Source organism: Scyliorhinus canicula, chromosome 13, assembly GCF_902713615.1.
Source record: "Scyliorhinus canicula chromosome 13, sScyCan1.1, whole genome shotgun sequence".
Lineage (NCBI taxonomy): Eukaryota > Metazoa > Chordata > Chondrichthyes > Carcharhiniformes > Scyliorhinidae > Scyliorhinus > Scyliorhinus canicula.
Window position 1 is genome coordinate 93,005,492 of NC_052158.1, and position 18,023 is coordinate 93,023,514.

The 18,023-nt window shown below is 45.3% G+C and overlaps 1 protein-coding gene across 1 annotated transcript in view; it reads left to right on the top strand.

Moving 5' to 3' along the window:
* Window positions 1-18,023, top strand: part of schip1 (schwannomin interacting protein 1) — a 1,017,794-nt gene that overhangs the window by 91,256 nt on the left and 908,515 nt on the right. The window lies entirely within an intron of this gene.

Below are 18,023 nucleotides of genomic sequence, written 5' to 3' on the forward strand. Positions count from 1 at the left end.
CGAGGTGCGTGTGGGCCGTGTGCTGTTGCTCCACTACCCGAGCTTAACTGACCGGCTGCATTTGGGGTCCTCAGGTAGGGCAGAGATTAGTGCCTTTATTCGCTACCTGGGTGACCTAAAGGAGCGGAAAGAATTTGTAGCACATGTGAGATCCAACAATTGGTCCTTTAACGGCCATTGGCCAGTAAATGGTGTCGGAAGAGTAACTATGACTGTATAAAGAAATTGGGTGTCAGGCCGACATTAATTTGAACCATGTAGCAAGAAGAAAGAAAGAAGGAAAATAAAAGGCAGGCAGGCTCCATCAGAAAATAGGACACCGTAATTCTTATGCGGCGTCTTTTTCTCATCATCTGGACACCTCAGGGTTCTGTATCAAAAAGCGCTGAAAAGGATTATCGTAACCAGAGTGAGAATCTGAATCATCACCATCTCCCGGTTGCCAGACTTGTGTCTGCCGTTTTTGTGCCGTGGCCACGTGGGCCGTCATGGAATCCGAATCGTCATGTCTAACCAGTCTACAAGAGTTTTCTCAAAAAGGGGTTCGTTTGTCATGAGGAGTAGGGGTGGTGGCAGTGAAGGGCAAGTTAATGTTGTCAGGCGGTGGCGGTGGCTCTGGCTCTGGCTGTGGAAGGGGGCATAGGGGGCCAAACATGTTTTGGTCGTGGTACTGGGGACTGGAGTGACTGGGGCCGAGGAGGTTGTACCAGTGATCAGTGATCATTGTCAATTCGGGGAGGCTGGCGCTGTCGTGGGAGTCAAGCTCAAGGTGGAAGGTCGTGCCTGTGGGCGGAGACAAGGTCGGGGCTGTGGGTGTGGACATGCTGTCAGGGCTGGGGGAGGGTTGGGCTAGGTTGTCGATGGGCAGGGCGGAATCGTCTGCTATTGCTAGGGAGATGTGGTGGGAGTGGCTACATTGGGTTCTAGAGACTTTGAGCTGGTTGATGTGGAACCAACCAATTTCACCATTGGGGTGCGTTATCTTGTACACAGAGGGGCTTACTTTGTCTGAAATGGAGTAGTGCCCTGCAGATTTGGGGGAGAGGAAAGAACTGGGATTTTAAAGGGAAACCATTACATGCTTGTGTTGTTCCTCGTGTCTTAATAAAGCTCGTAGTCTCAAGTGTGGAGAAGATGCTTTATTGTGAGTTCGTTCAGTTTCCAGAGCTCGACCTAGAACTACCTTCCAGTGCTAACTACCAGCTTTGCTTGCTGTGTGTCCTGCTTACCAGCCCGCCTGCTGTGAAGAGTGTCTTCTGTATATGTGTTGCTCCAAGTTCTGCCCTCAGTGAAGTGTGTCCTCACTTCCTGTCCTGATCTATTTATATGGCTCTCCCGTGCTCCCTCTAGTGGTTGCTCAGTTGTGTTGCATCTGGTTAACTTGTGATCACCACATCCCCCTTTTTCTCTTAACATATTTTCTGTACATCGTTAAAGAAAATTGTACATCCTGTCCCGGTGTATTTGTAGCTCTCCCTCTGGTGTTTGCTCAGTTGTTTTGTATCTAGTAAATCTACGATCACCCCATCCCCCTTTTTCTCTTTACATATTTGCTGTACATCGTTAAAGAAAAATTATAGAAAACAGTTACTTATGATATGCGTATCTATACAGGTGATGGTGCTATTGCATACTATACAAAGCCAATGTAGTTATATGTCCAATCTCAATAAAACATTTATGAGTCCAAACTTGATGAATTTGTTCAGAGCATTTTTTTTCTTTTTTTTTGTTGTTGATGACGTGGTGATATTGATATTGCAAGTCCGCTGTGAATGTTGTTGGTGTTCCTTGTTATTTTAAGTACCCAATGCATCATCCCGAGGTGTTTGCATGGTCACATCACTGATGTTGACTGGCATGGCCTTTTTTCTGTGCTTGTGGTGTTGATTTATTGTCTCATCCGCCTTGGATGCTGGTGTGCTTGCTCGTTCTGGAGCAGACGTGTGTTTATGCGATTCGTCGTCATCCCATGACATGTTTGTGGTCTTGTCATCGTTTTGCCATGCGCTGTGGCATTGTCCGTCATGTGCCAAGTAGTACCATTGTGTACAAGTCGTTGTTTCATTGCTGTTGTCTCTGTCGTTCCTGTTTTTGTTGTTTTCGTTGCCGTACTTGTTGCTGTTTTTGTCATTTCTGTCTTTGGTGTTGTCGCTATCTTTGTTCCTGACTTTGTTGTTTTCGTTGCCGTTCTTGTTGTTGTTTTTGTTTCTGTCGTTGTCGCTGTCTTGGTGCCTGACTTTGGTGTTTGTCTTGTCGTGCTTCATGTTGCTTTTGTTCTTGCCGTGTTTCTTTTGACTTTTTGTTTTTTTTGTTATACTCTACGAGTGTCCCGAGTGGATAATTTGAGTCATTTAGCATGCCGTCTCGCGAGTGGTGCGAATGATCTGATGTTGCATCGGTGCAGGTGACATCAATCAGTTGTGGAGAATTGGATTCCGCATCTTTGCTTTCTTGGTGCTCCTCTTCCGGAGTCAAAGTCTTCTCGATTACATTTGACGCGGTGTCTGTGGACTCTTGCCGCTCCTCTTCTGGAGTCAATACCTCCATGATTACAATTGACGTGGTGTCTGTGGACTCTCGGCGCTCCTCTTCTGGAGTTAAAATCTTCATGATTTCTGTTGATGTTATCTCACTGGATTCCAGGTGCTCCTCTTCTGGAGTCAAAATCTGCATGGTTTCTTTTTGTTTGGTGTCTCTGGACTCCAGGTGCTCCTCTTCTGGAGTCAAAATCTGCATGTTTTCTTCTGGCTTGGTCTCTCTGGACTCCAGGTGCTCCTCGTCTGGAGTCAGAATCTGCATGGTTTCTTTTGGCTTGGTCTCTCTGGACTCCAGGTGCTCCTCTTCTGGAGTCAAAATCTGCATGTTTTCTTTCGGCATCGTCGCTCTGGACTGTTGGGTGGCCCGACTGTGCTTCTGTACAGACAAGCTGAGAACTGTCAGTCTCGCTGTGATCCTGTACGTCGAGTGCGATCACCTTGTCACTGGTCTCGCTCTGTGCGTCGGTACAGACAAGCTGAGAACTGTCAGTCTCGCTGTGATCCTGTACGTCGAGTGTGATCATCTTGTCACTGTCTTCGCATGCAGTGGGTAGAGGTGCATTGTCTTCTTCTTGTTCATGTGAGCTTGTTAGACTTTCATAGTCTGCTTGTAGTTGCTCAGATACTGCGGGTTTACCTGCATGGTCTTGTTCATGCATGGTGTTCGCCAGGGAGTGTTTGCTTGCATCCCTTTTGGAGTCTTTCATTACTCGCACTGTGGAGCCTGTCATCACTCGCTCTGTGGAGTCTTCCTGTGCTCTCTGTGTGGCGTCGTCTTCGTCTTGGGTATTGCTGTCATCCAATGTATCGACGAGCTGCCATGGTCTCATGGTGTTGGATTCATCTACCATGAGTAGAGTCGTGTTGAGCTTTGCAACGGTGTCGCTGATGCTGTGATCAGCATGTCCAAATAACTCCTCCATGTCTGAGTAGTATTCCTTGATAGCCATTTCATCTTCGTTGGCTTCTTCTACCACGAGTTGATTCGTGTTGAAGTTTGCGACCGTGTCGCTGATGCTGTGAGAAGCATATCCGACTGACTCAGCTGTGTCTGAGTAGTATTCTTTGAAAAACAAATCATCCTGGTTGGATTCTTCTACCACGAGTTGATTCGTGTTGAACTTTGCGACCGTGTCGCTGATGCTGTGAGAAGCATATCCGACTGACTCAGCTGTGTCTGAGTAGTATTCTTCGAAAAACAAATCATCTTTTGTTGTTTCGGAATTCTTTTTGTTCTCTTCACTTTGGGTGGTGCAGACTGCTTTTTTCAGGGTGTTGTGCAAGTTGTTTTTAACTGTTGGTGTAAGTTCAGGCGTTTTTCTGTGTTCTGAGGCAAGAAAATTTGTGTTTACCACTTTAAGTGTCTTATTTTCAATTTTCGGGCATTTCCCTTTTAAGTGGGCGTGGTCGGGATGCTCAGACGTCATGACGTCACGCGCAGGAATGCATTGCGCATGCGCAAATCGGCCTTCCTCCTTCACTGTGCGGTTTTGTTTCCATTGTGCATGCGCGGCGTGCGCATGCGCATTACGATCCGCGACCAAAACTTCTTTTGACTGCGCATGCGCGGCTTGCGCATGCGCATAACGATCGGCACCGCGATATTTTTTGAACTGCGCATGCGCGGCGTCCGGTTCCGGCGCATGCGCATCACGATCGGCACCGCGATCTTTTTTAAACTGCTCATGCGCGGCTTCCGGTTCCGGCGCATGCGCAGACGCCATTTGTAGTTCTTTGCTTACCGGAGACTGCAAAATGTGCTCCAACGCCATTTTTTGCCGTTTTTCGCGGATTTCAGCGATTTTACTGTCCCACCAGGACTGCAAAATTCGTAAGTGATCTTCTCTTCCCGATTTGGACAGGGTTTCAGCCTTTTGGCTTTGTGAGAAATTCTTTTTATTTCTTCTTTTTGATCTGTACTTTTCATTCGCGATTTCTTGCTCTTTTGGTGATTTTTTAAGTTTTGCATCACTCAGTCTCTGTGCAGTTTGGCCTCTGAGTATGTCTTGCTCTTCAAATTTCTCACTGTACTCTTCAAATTTGTTTAGTACCGTTTGTAAGCTGTTTCTGTCTTCACCTTTTGAGTATTTAAATCCATTATAAACTTTCCAAGCTTCATTTCCTTCGATGAGAATTGCTATTTTAATTTCGTCTGAGGCGGCTGCTGCATCATATGCTATGATAGCGAAATCGAACATTTGTTTAAACCTTTCCCAGACACTTCTTACTTTTCCAGGCGTGTCCAGGTGAAGTGGGAATCCAAGGCACATCCTCTCATCAGCAATGTCTTCCCAAGTCGAATGTCCAGCAGGAGATCTCCATGCCATTCTTGGTTGAGATTTCCATGCCATTTTTGTTTTTTTTGTTTTCTGTATCTGCAGCTGAGTTGTCCTGTCATAAGCGTCTGAAATCACTCCTAGGTACCATGTGTTGTTCCTCGTGTCTTAATAAAGCTCGTAGTCTCAAGTGTGGAGAAGATGCTTTATTGTGAGTTCGTTCAGTTTCCAGAGCTCGACCTAGAACTACCTTCCAGTGCTAACTACCAGCTTTGCTTGCTGTGTGTCCTGCTTACCAGCCCGCCTGCTATGAAGAGTGTCTTCTGTATATGTGTTGCTCCAAGTTCTGCCCTCAGTGAAGTGTGTCCTCACTTCCTGTCCTGATCTATTTATATGGCTCTCCCGTGCTCCCTCTAGTGGTTGCTCAGTTGTGTTGCATCTGGTTAACTTGTGATCACCACAATGCTGACCGACTGTGTACTCTACGGGGTGGACGGTTTTGTCAAAGCAGGCTTTACTCTGCTTCCATCTAGCGCCTAGTCGGACAGCTGCAGCGAGCTGTGCTGCTTTAATATTGTCTGTGACTTGTTGGAACGCTTTTTCATGGGTGAGGGCGGCGACTGTGGGGCTTGCCAAATCGAGACCTAATAAATATTCAATTCCTTTCATGGACCGTCTGGTCATGAGAGTTTGGGGGGTGAAACCTGTCGAACTGGAAACGGTGTTCCGAATAAACATAAGGGCAAATGGGAGAACTGTGTCCCATGTGGTATTATTCCGTTGCACCATCTTTCTAATGGTCGATTCATTCTCTCAACAATGCCGTTGAATTTGGGGTGATCTGTGATGTGAAATGTTTGTTTGATTCCAAAAATCGTTCCGACATTTTGCATAACTCTGCCGATGAAATGGGAACCTTGGTCTGACTCAATGCTGCGGGGGATTCCCCAACGTGTAAATATCTATTGGGTAAAAATCTTAGCTGTGGCCTTTGCAGTGTTTGTCCATGAGGGAAATGCTTCTACCCATTTTGTAAAGGTGCCGATTAGCACTAATACGTATTTGAAACCATTTCTGCAGGGGGGGAGGGGGCCAATGTTGACGAGTTGCAAATTTGTCCAAGGGCCATTCACGTCAGGTGCATCTCAATTGTTCCTTCTTGGAGCACCTTTCAGGATTGTTCTGTGCACAGATTGAACAATTCTCAACATAATGTGTTACATCGGATTTTAAATCGGGCCACCAGCACAAAAGTCTTAAATGGGCAATGGTATTGTCTGTCCCCTGTTGTCCGTGTCCGTCATGAAACAGGTAAATTAGCTGGTTTCTGTCCTGGGTGGAGACAACATAAATTCAATTTTTCAAAATTATACCGTTCTGTACCATCAGTGAGTCCTTGCATTTGTCGTAGGGGACTGGGAAGTTACTGTTTAAAACTTGTTTGAGAGTGTCGTCTGCTTTTTGGGCCTGGGATAGATCCTTGATATTGGTCTGAGAAACCTGGACTGCTTGTATCGGTTCACTTTCAGGGGGTTGCCAAAAGTGACCATGGCGTGATCCTGACTTAGCTAAGGCGTCTGCCTTTACATTACCGAGTGGGGAGGAATGATGATGGCTTTTCACTTTAATAATACCGTACGTGCGGTCTTTAGCTGTCCTAAGAATGTGTTGCAACAATGGGGCTGAGGGTATGGGTTTACCATCAGCGGATACGAATCCTCGAGATTCCCACAGGGGCAGGAATTCTGTCAAGCTGTTGCACACATATAAACTGTTCGAATGTATGTCTGCAGAGGTTGGAAATGAATCGGGGTGCTGCACTACATATGTTGCGGCTGCTAGTTTTGCTGCTTGTGATCCTAGGTGGCCGGGCAATTTTAAAGATATTTCTTCTAATGCGCGTCCCTGTGCGTCTTCTACATAAGTTCCACAACCAGTTATTCTCTTTCCATTTTTTATCGTGGAGGAAACGTCTACATAAATCTTTAAGCGTTGACTATGGTGTGTGGATTCTGCATTTTACTGCTTGCTCGTGTGTGCAGTGACTTCGGAATAAAGGGTCCTGTGTGCTGTTGGGCTGCTATGATCTGGCACTCATGTGGGGTCCCTGCATGCTGAAGGTTATCTGCTAGAAATGTGTGGGTCTTTGTACGTTTGACTGTAATATCCCATCCTTGTAACCACAGTGTCCAGCGAGCTGCTCTACTCTGGCTGACTGAACTGTCCTTTAACCTACCATCTAACAATAGCTGCGTTGGGGTGTGCTCGGTTAAAATCGTTACTGGGTTAAGGCCTGTGATGTATGGAAAATGCTGCACTGCCCAAAAGACTGCAAGCAAATGCCGTTCGCAGGCTCTAAATCCTTGCTTTACGGGATCCAAACTTCGTGAGGCATAGGCTACGGGTACTAAGTAGTCAGGTCTTTCCTGTAGGAGTACTGCTGATAGGGTTCGGTCGGTGGTTGGTATTTCTATGGCATAGGGAGAGTGTGAGTCTGGAACTTGCAAAGCATGGGCTGTGCCTAGTGCGCATTTTAATTCATCGATGACGTCTGTGTGCTGAGGAAGCCATTCCCATGGGGCGTTCTTTTTAAGAAGCTCTGAGAGTGGGGCTGCTTTTGTGGCAAAACCATCTATATGGTTCCTACAATATCCAACTAATCCTAAGAATGACAGGACTGCAGTGATATTGTGGGGCAGGGGCAATTTATCTATTGACTCAATTTGCTTCTGTTCGATCTCTCTCTTCCCGAGGGTGATAATGGTGCCTAAATAAAGGACCTTTTCTTTTAAGATCTGGGCCTTTTTTTGGGTTGACCTTGCATTCAATGGATTGCAAAAGACCTAGTAATTCTGAAAGAAGCTTTACATGCTCTACTTTTGTGTCCGTCCGTAGGTGTAAGTCGTCCACATACTGTATAAGGCATTTGGGGCGGGAAAATTTGGAAAGTCTGTTGGCCAATTGTCGGTTGAAAATGGAAGGGGAGTTGTGGATTCCTTGCGGGAGGCATGTCCATGTATACTGCTGCCCTTGAAATGTGAACACAAACTTATATTGACAGGTCTTGTCCATCCAGCGGGATGGATCAAAAGCCATTGCTGATGTCCAGCACTGTAAAGTACTTTGCTTGTACTCCCTGCTTGAGCATCGTCTTGGGACTCGTGGCAACGGTGGGGGATGCTAAAGGGGTGACCTTGTTAAGTTCTCGGTAGTCGATTGTCAGTCGCCAAGAACCATCGGGTTTTTTCACGGGCCAAATTGGGGCATTATTTGTTGAGGCTACCGGCCTGAATTACTCCCTGATCTAATAAGCTATTGATGACTTTTGAAATCTCACCCTTGGCTTGCTGTGGGAAACCGTATTGCTTCTGTGGCTTAGGATCAGGACCTGAGATTGTGACCATTCCTGGGATCTTCCCAAAATCGTGTTTGTGTTGGGCGAAGGAAGCTTTATGTTTGCTGAGGACCTCTCTAATTGGCTGGTCTGAACTAATTGTTTACGGTTCAAACTAATAGTCTCCTACTGAGCAAACCTATGTTCATAGTCCACTACTTGTGAGCGTAGCAGGGGCTCTCGCTGTTTTGGCCATTTTCCATACACATCTATTCACGGGATCAAAGGAAAGGTTGTGGGAGCTCAATTCCTAAAATGTGCTCGGCTGTTTGGGGCAAGCCGACTAAAACAACGGGATGTCTGGTGCTTATGGTTCCTATCTGAATATCTACGGGGGCTGCGATGTATCCCTGCTGTCCGTGTCCGGTAAATCCACTAAGGATGGTGGTGTCTGTGGTGGGTCATTTGTCACGCTGGAACATTGTGGAGGAGTTTAAAGTGGTGCGGGACCCTCCTGTGTCCCAAATAAATTCTACTGGATGCCACCGGAGTGTGTCTGTGACTATTGGTCTGCCTGATTTGTCCCAGATCCAAGTTAGGGAGTCCGAACACCATCAATTTGTGGTGTTGATTGCTGAATTATCTGAACGGGCGCTAACACTACGTTTGGGCCTAACATTGTTCCTAGGTTGGGGGGGGGGGGGGGGGGGGGGGTTTGGTTGTTGGTGTCGGTGCTGGTTCGGGGGGTTTTGTCAGCATTCGCGGGCGTGATGTCCCAAGTGTCCACAATTATAGCAATTATAGTGGTACCTGTGCTCTGGGGTGCTGTCCTTCATGTCTACCCTCATTTATCCATGCCGGGTCCTGGTAAGTCCTGACTGGGTGCATATTTGCTTCTATCTGTTTCTGATCTGCCTTCCTGTGTAGGGATTGTTCCCAAGCTCTGGAGAGTCTCTTTAATACCCACACTTCATTGTGTGTGGAGTCTGCGGGGTTATAATTCACACAAGCATTTTGGCCTGCTTCAGTGGCGTGGGAGACTAAAGTGCGGGACCATTTAAGTGTGCGCAGTTCAAATCCCCAAATACTGCGTTAAAATGGATCCAAAGGTGACCTGCAAATGCAGTCAGATGCTCTCCTTTTGCCTACAGCGATTTAAACCTACTACTGGGTCTCCCTTGTTGTACCTGATCGCTTCTAAAATGGCCGTTTTAATCTCCTGTAGGGTTCCTCCTCCTACATTCTGGGATTCTGGCAAAGCTGAGCTGACGGAGTGGTCAAGGCTCATTACTATAAGTTTAACTTCCTCCCTTTCGTCTAGACCATACATAACCTTTTGCTGGCATACCGTCTCAAAGAAATTATGCGGATCTGCGGTGGGTTCGAATGGATCAATTTTAGCGCAGGCATCTCTCAACTGGGTGATGGATAATGGGGTGGTGTAAACACAATCGGGCTCCTCTGTATCGGTTACCTGAGTACAGTTCTTTTGTTCTAGGGAAATGGGCCATTAGAATGCAAACGAGCAGGGGGTTTGATCGCTTCTAGCTATCTGGGTTGCAAATACACACACAAGCTCTGAGTCTGTCTGAGTCCTGGGTTGGCCATAATTCCCATGGTCCTTTGCAGGTGGCCATCTGAGATGGCTACACTTTCAAAAGGGAATCAGGTAAGTATCCAAAGTGAAAATAATTTGCAGGGATACAGAGCAAGAAAAGGGAAGCTGGACTAGCTGAGTTGCTCTTGCAGGTAGCTGGTATGGAGGAGATTGACTGAATGGCCTCCCTTTGTGTTGTAGCCATTCTCTGATTCTGTGTAACCCTGAAATAGTCATTTTTTTCTGAATGGAAGGCATGATATAATAATGGAAACTTGTGCTCGTATAGTAATTAGTACTTAATATTCGACTCATAGCTAACACCGTCTTTGTGTAATGTGGCAACTAAACACTGTGAAACTGGGTATAAACAGAAGGAAATGAGGGTTGTTATCCATTTATACTGATCCATTATTGGCAAAGCTTCCTGCATGAGTTCTCTATGGTGCTGTATTGTACCAGATTTGAAAAGCCTTCAAAAAGTTTGGCAACGCAACCTATTAAGGTCTTAGAACATAGAACATAGAACAGTACAGCACAGCTCGATGTTGTGCCGAGCAATGCTCACCCTACTTAAACCCACGTAACCCATATACCCGTAACCCAACAATCCCCCCATTAACCTTACACTACGGGCAATTTAGCATGGCCAATCCACCTAACCCGCACATCTTTGGACTGTGGGAGGAAACCGGAGCACCCGGAGGAAACCCACGCACACACGGGGAGGACGTGCAGACTCCACACAGACAGTGACCCAGCCTGGAATCGAACCTGGGACCCTGGAGCTGTGAAGCATTGATGCTAACCACCATGCTACCGTGAGGCCCCTATTTATTTATTTGACCAAAAATTGTCTTTCTAGCTTGCTCCTATGGTCAGTCCATACATTGATGCACAATTACTTCCATTCATTTTGATCCACCTGCATTCTGTTGCTGAGCGGATCTCTTTTGCAAACGGCATTACTCTTCCCTCAGGGCTTCCTTCACCTCCAGCATGTGATCACGGCAACGAGGCCATTTTGGGCCCTATCCATTTCTTGGTTAATTCTGAAGTAGTTCTAGAAGCTCAGCCAGCAGCTGCTGATACTGAAAATCCTTCTGCCACAAACCTCAAAAGCTTTTTCATTGCACAATACGCAGCCATGTTTGTCACAATTATAAACTATTCCACTCAGTGGAGCACCTGAGAAATGAAAGGGGTCAGAGATTGGCATAGTGCCAGCAGAGTCAGCACTCCAACTCATTTTTCCTCCATTTGCTGCTAATATAGTATATAATTTTGGGTGATTATGCAGACGAACATCCAGTTTAGGATTTCTCGGAGATGCTGGAACATCAACGGGGAAAAAAAATCCTGGCTGGTATTTGCTAAGGAGAAGAGCATGGCTGAGATGGAGTCGAAAGGCCTATCTCGCAAACAAATAAAAATGATTGCAGATATTTATAACTGTGTACAGGTATTAATCGGTCACTTTTCTTATATTTTGCAAAATTGTTTAATTTTTTATGTTAAAATGCCATTTTTAAATCTCCATACTTGGGTTTTTTCACAACTGTTCAAAATCCTTGCAAAATTAATTCTTTGATCAGTTTTGTGGTAGTTGGTGCTTTATGAGCGGTGGACTGATAATAATCAAGATTGTCCATTGGTAATGTGATGGCTTTTGTTCTTGATTGGTAGCTTTATCGATTAAAACTTTGCCAATGAGCTTGTTTGAAAGTGCCTAACTTAACAGATGCTAGTGTGAACTTACATTTTTATTACTGAACAAGAAATAAACCAACAGAAAAAAGAACCTCGCAGTTTGTAAAATCAGCTGGCACTGCATTACTGAGTCAGGTAATAATTATTTCATCCGATCATATTTATGAGGTATGGTACGTTTGCAACACATGAACAGGAATAGGGCAGTTACCACTCGAGCATGTTTTCAACATTAAATTAGATCATGGCTGGCCTGAAGCCAAACTCCATATACCTATCTTTGCTCCATGTTTCTGAATAACTTTAGTTAACAGAAAACATCTATCAATCTAAGATTCAAAATTAATAATTGATTTTGTGTTATGATCTCAGTAGAGACTGATAAGTTCAAAAAAAATTGTGCTTTTAGTTACCAACTGAAAGAATGACATGACAAGATTTCACGTTTTAAAACCTTGGGCGCGATCTGCCAATTGCGTCCCGCCGGAACCGTGGCACAACGCTGCCGGTAGAGCTGTTATGCCTCGCAAAATCTGGTTAGATTTCACAATGGGCGGGACCCAGTCTCGCACACTAAGTGAGTTTAAGAACCCACTTAGCTGCGCGCGTGCAGGATATAATGGACAGATGTTAATTGGGCCACTTAACGAGGCCCGACAGGCTTCATGACACAAATGATGACCCCGCCGGCTGATTCATTGGGACCGTGTCCACAAGCTCCCCACTAACGAGGGGAAGCAGCAATTAAACGATCCTACAGAGCAAACCCCACACAGGTTGCAAACATGCCGATGAGGAGGCCAGCCCCATGATTCGGGGTGCCGACCTGGCCAGATTGTTGGATGCAGTCACGATCAGAGACGATGCCCTGTCCCCGCAAGGGACTCAGAGGGTTAGCCACAGGTCAGCCAGTACCGCCTGGAAGGAAGTGGCAGCAGCTGTCAGCTCGGGGAGCGTCCCCAGGAGGACCTGCACCCAGTGCCGTAAGAAGGTCAACGACATCCACCGATGGGTTGGCACCGGCCCCTTGGCACTGCTCCTGCCAACCTTCCTCTACCCCTCACCTCCCCATGGGCATGTGGCTGGCACTGCCCCATCCAACACAGTATGGCCGCACCCATGTCCTGCAGTGCTGCCCAGGCCAGCTACCCCACCCCCTTGCAATGAAAAGATGAATTATTCCCCCTCTGAGACCACGCAGGAGAAATTGACCCACAACGGGAAAGGACCCAGAAGGGTGGCGGGGCGCCGGACATCAGAGTCCTCACCCACTAAGAGGAATAGGCCCTGTAGGTCATGGGGTGGCCGAAGACAAATCTATTACCAACCTAGAGATTGGCATATGGCACAGAGATGAAGATTCATCGTGCCCCACCCACTGACCACATGCCCTTTCACCCCCAGGATCTCCATCCGATGGTGCTGGCTCACGTAATGATTGTAATAAAGTACTTTGAGAGTTTGGTCATGAGGCACATCAACTCCACACTCCCAGAATGCCTAGATGCACTGCAATTCGCGTACAGCCACAACCTGTCCACAGGACATGCCATCTCCTTGGCTCTACACTCATCACTGGAGCATCGCAACAACAAGGTTTCCTATGTCAGACTCCTATTCATTGACTAGAGCTCCGCCTGCAACACCATAATTCCAGCCAAGCTCATATCAAAGCTCCAAAACCTAGGACTTGGCTCCTATTCTCCCTCTACAACTGAATCCTCGACTTTCTAACCCATAGACCACAATCAAACAACAACCCCAGCGATCCTGGGCCCATTGCACGGGAGCAAAGTTGGCTCCTCACCTACTCGGGTCCCCACAGCAGCCCTTCCATCAGCTTCATGTTTTTAAAAAGGAGTATTAATCGGCGCCCACGTGACCACTTGCTGAGGAGGCGGTTAGTTCACAGGCCGTTAGATAGGGGGTCTTTGCCATTAATTGCATGGAGATTGGTCTTAAGTGGTGATTATTGGTTTCTCGCCTCGCTACAGCGGGTTCCTGCTTTTGCCAATGGGAATGGGCTGGTTAGATCACAAACCAATCGGTGCCTGGCACAGTTCTCGACTTTGGCCTCTCCCGCGATCTGACGGCTGCATCTCGCTCACGTTCAACTTGGCCATTTAATCGCGCTGTACCTGTGTGTTTAATTAAACAAAATGACGAGACCTGAAGTGAAGAATAGCTTCTGATATTTATTCTTTGAATGGATGTTGTCACAAACTATGCTGATGGTATCTGCGAGGGCATCCCAACTAGAAATGCTGGTTCGGGAGGGCAGGGGTGTAGTTTTGATTTTGGAATGGTGTGTGGAGTCATGTGAAACTCCAGTGAGAATAACCAGCCCAGTCGTCATGTAACAATTATTAAAGACTATTTATGAAATCAGAGAAATGACAAAATACACGCCAGCACGAGGCATTCAAGAGAGCATTAGGTGATTACTTGAACAGAAACAATGTAAGAAGGTGCAGGGAATTGGCACTAAACCATGATGTTCATTTGGAGAGCCGGTGACGACACAATGGTTGGTATTTTCTAGCCGTATCAATCAACAGGAATGGTGTGAACAACAGTAAGTATCATTGGCAGTGGGCTTCCTTCTGTTTTTCCATCAGTTTCTGTCTATCAATAATTTGACTTTCGTTAACTTGATTTAATCACATTTCTGAGCATTTAAAAGTGATTTTTAGATGTACACTTTGAATAATTCAGAACGTCTAATGCAAATGAACATATTTTTAAAAAATGTTTTTATGGTTTTCGCAACTTTTATGTTTCATATTTCAGTTCGTACGATTAGTCTACAGGTCTCATAGCCACACATAGGAAACAAATGAAGATATTTAACGAGATTTACAAATTTATGTTTTCATTATCATTGGCAATAACTTATTTTGTGTTAGAAAATTGACCAGTATTTTAGCAAGGAATGCTAATTTATTTAAACATTGCAGCTATCCAATTATTATACATCCTCTGCTGCATTGACACCACCATAAAATTTGAGTGCTACACCACTTGATTATTTCTAACATAATTTAAAGCATTTTGCGTGTGGAACCCACCTGTAAGACATTTGAATGTTGGACGATGTTGCATCCCGGTTTGGGAATCTGTGACCATATTTCAGCCCATGACGTGAGCTGTTTTGAAATGGGCTTTGGATAGAAATCTGCTGAAAGGGAAGATTTCCTTGGACAGCCTCCTGCCTGTTTGGCAATCCATAAGCAGGCATGTGACTGAAATGCGAGATGAGCTGTTGTTTTTCACAGATCTGCATGATAACCAGTTGTGAGCAATGTCTGGTCATGGAATGGACATCTAGGACCCTGTGTATTGACAAATTTCTTTGATATATGCTAATCTTTGAAGAGAGTCCTTTTCAAAGAATCGGCACGGCTGCCAAAGTAATTCAGTCGGTCCAGTAGCAGAGCAGGCTACAAGTGTGAGACAGGCAACCGACTCTTGTTCAAGGAGGGTTTTGGTTTTCTTATTAAGTAAAGGATCCGGTGAAGTGGGTTGCTATGCATATGATCTATCATATTTTAATAGTACACAGCTGACGTTGAGCTCAATGTTACTGTGACTTTCATATATTGAGGTGTTCATTGGGCATGATCCCCTTCAGAAGTTCCCAGATAAGGGTTTGCTTGACAATTGCCCAGAAGTGCAAGCTTCCCATGGACAATTACCCTGCACTGGGAACCATCCGAAAAAGCGATTTAAATTGCAAATCTTAGATGGTTCCGACTGGGTTACACCTTCTGGATAACTAGGTACGAGCTCACAGTGTTAGGGGTGGTATAGCAGCATAGATCACGACTGGCTAACTAACAAGAAGTAGAGAGATGGAATAAATTAGTAACTTTCAGGTTGGCAAACTGTAGCTAGTGGAGTGCCACAAGGATCCGTGCTGGGTCTTAACTGCTTGTGATCTATATTAATGACTTGGATGAAGGAACTGACTATTGTAGCCACATTTGCTGACAATACCAAGATAAATCAGAACCGAATTTACATAGAACATAGAGCATACAGTGCAGAAGGAGGCCATTCGGCCCATCGAGTCTGCACCGACCCACTTAAGCCCTCACTTCCACCCTAACCCGAAACCCAATAACCCCTCCGAATCTTTTTGGTCACTAAGGGCAATTTACCATGGCCAATCCACCTACCCTGCATGTCTTTGGACTGTGGGGGGGAAACTGGAGCACCCGGAGGAAACCTACGCAGACATGGGGAGAACGTGCAGACTCTGCACAGACAGTGACCCAGCAGGGAATTGAACCTAGGACCCTGGTGTTGTGAAGCCACAGTGCTATCCACTTATGCTACCGTGTTGCCCACGTTGTGAGGACGTTACAAAGAATTTGCAATGGAATATAGATAGGCTAAGTAAATAGGCAAAAAATTGGCAGATCGAGTATTAGGTGGAAAAATGTAAGGTTGTCCACTTCAGCAGGAAGAGCAGAATATTATTTAAGTGGCGGGATATTCTGCAAAATGCTGCAGTACGGAGGGATCTGGGATTTAAAAAAATTGTTTATGGGATGTGAGTGTCGCTAGCTCGGCCACTATTTATTGCCCATGCCTAATTGCCCTTGAGAAGGTGGCGATGAACCACCTTCTTGAACAACTGCAGCTCATGCGGGAATTCCAGGATTTTGATGCAGCGATAGTGAAGAAATGGTGATATTGTTCCAAATGTGCCTTGGGAAGGAGGTTGCATGGTGTTCCCATGCATCTGCTGCTGTTGTCCTTCCAGGTGGTAGAGGTCATGGGTTTGGAAGGTGCTGTTGAAGGATCCTTGGTAAATTGCTGCAGTGCATCTGGCAGATGGTATACACTCCTGCTACTGTGTGTCAGTGGTGGTGTGAGTGAATCTTTAAGATGGTGGATAGGGTCTTTGAATATATTCAAGGCTGAGTTAGAGAAAGTTTTGATTGAAAAGGCAGTTAAGGGTTATTGGGGGTTCATGTACGAGGATACAGGAAAGTGAATTAAAGGCCAGAATCAGATCAGCCTTGATCTTATCAAATGGCAGTGCAGGCTTGATGGACTGAATGGCTTAATTCTTATGACCTTTCCTTTTACTAATTGTGTCATGAAAAAACTTTAGGGTTTTGTTATGTTAGCTGCTAATCTATTCTCATACTTGCCTTTTTCCCCACTTATTTCCTTTGTTTAAATCTCCTCTGTACTTTCTAGATTCAGCTTGCTTCTCCATGTATGGTAAATCTTTTGTTCCCTCTTTTGAAGCAACTACCATGTCAACTCATTTCCGATCCAGCAGGGCTTCTGGATTATTGATTGACTTCACAGAAATGATCATTCACACCCCACAAATGTACTGCCTGTGAAATCCATTCAACTTACTCGGAGTTAAAATCGGGCTCTTTGTCGTTTCCTGCCGTGGAATATGAGTGAAGATTTGTTTGTATTTTCATCTGATTGGTTTCCAAATTCATCTCCATTGTATTGCTGGCTGAAGTCTGTCTCCCACCTTCAAACCTGAAAGGAAATAGTTGCCGCGCATTCTTTCATAATTGTTCAGCTAATTGCTTTTGGTGATCCATATTAAAATCCTTATCGAGCAGCATGACTCTTACTGAAATCTAGAAGCTTCCGAATTTAAAAAGAAATTCTCAAATCAAATTTTTTCCTCCTTTTATTAAATGTGGTATCAGATGTTATTGAGATTGCTAATTAATGTTCTCGTATAACATGACTTCAAACTGTAGATTAAAGTTATTATGTGAACTGATTAATATGTTTTCTTTGGGTGTAAACCCAATTTGCAATTTTAATTAAGTGGAACTTGCATTATATTGTTTATATTAATTTGAGAATTAGTCAACATCAAAATAAAATCCTTGTGCATGGGAATAATTGGAATATAAGGATTGAATTAAAACCAGCCCAAGGATGCTTACTGTCTTCCTGAACTTTGACTGTATTTGTCTAATATTAAGTGGATCCAAGTTTATCATTTGCCCGTTTTACATTTGCTGGTCGGGACTTTAAGATGTAGGCAATTTCAGTTGTTTCTGTTGCAATTTTGATCAAAAGGAAAAGCTGTTTTCAAGATCAACAAATGCAAACTGCACGGCTGCCTCTTGTACAAATGAAACACATGTGGCCTCTAACCAGAGCAGTGAAACTGGGGCAGGGCACCCGAAAGATCTGCTGGTGAATCCGTCCCCCAGATTTGCATGGCAATTGTCTCGGAAGATCAAACTTTCGATGGACATTGTCCTTCACTGGGAACTATCCGACAATGCGATTTTACATCACAAAATCCAGATGGTTCTGGCTGTCTTACATCAGTAGTTACCCAGAAAAAATTAGAATAATTAAAACCACGTCTAGCTTCTGGTATCTATAGCAATGAGTCACCACCACCAGTGCCTCTCCCCACACACCCTCCCAACTGCATTCTGCTCCCCACAACCACACTCCCACTATCCCCAACAGCACCCCCACAAAACTGACTGCCCTCTCCACCTCCCGATTGCACAGCTGATGGCCCCCAACCGCCTGCCTACTCTGCCCACCCGCCTCAA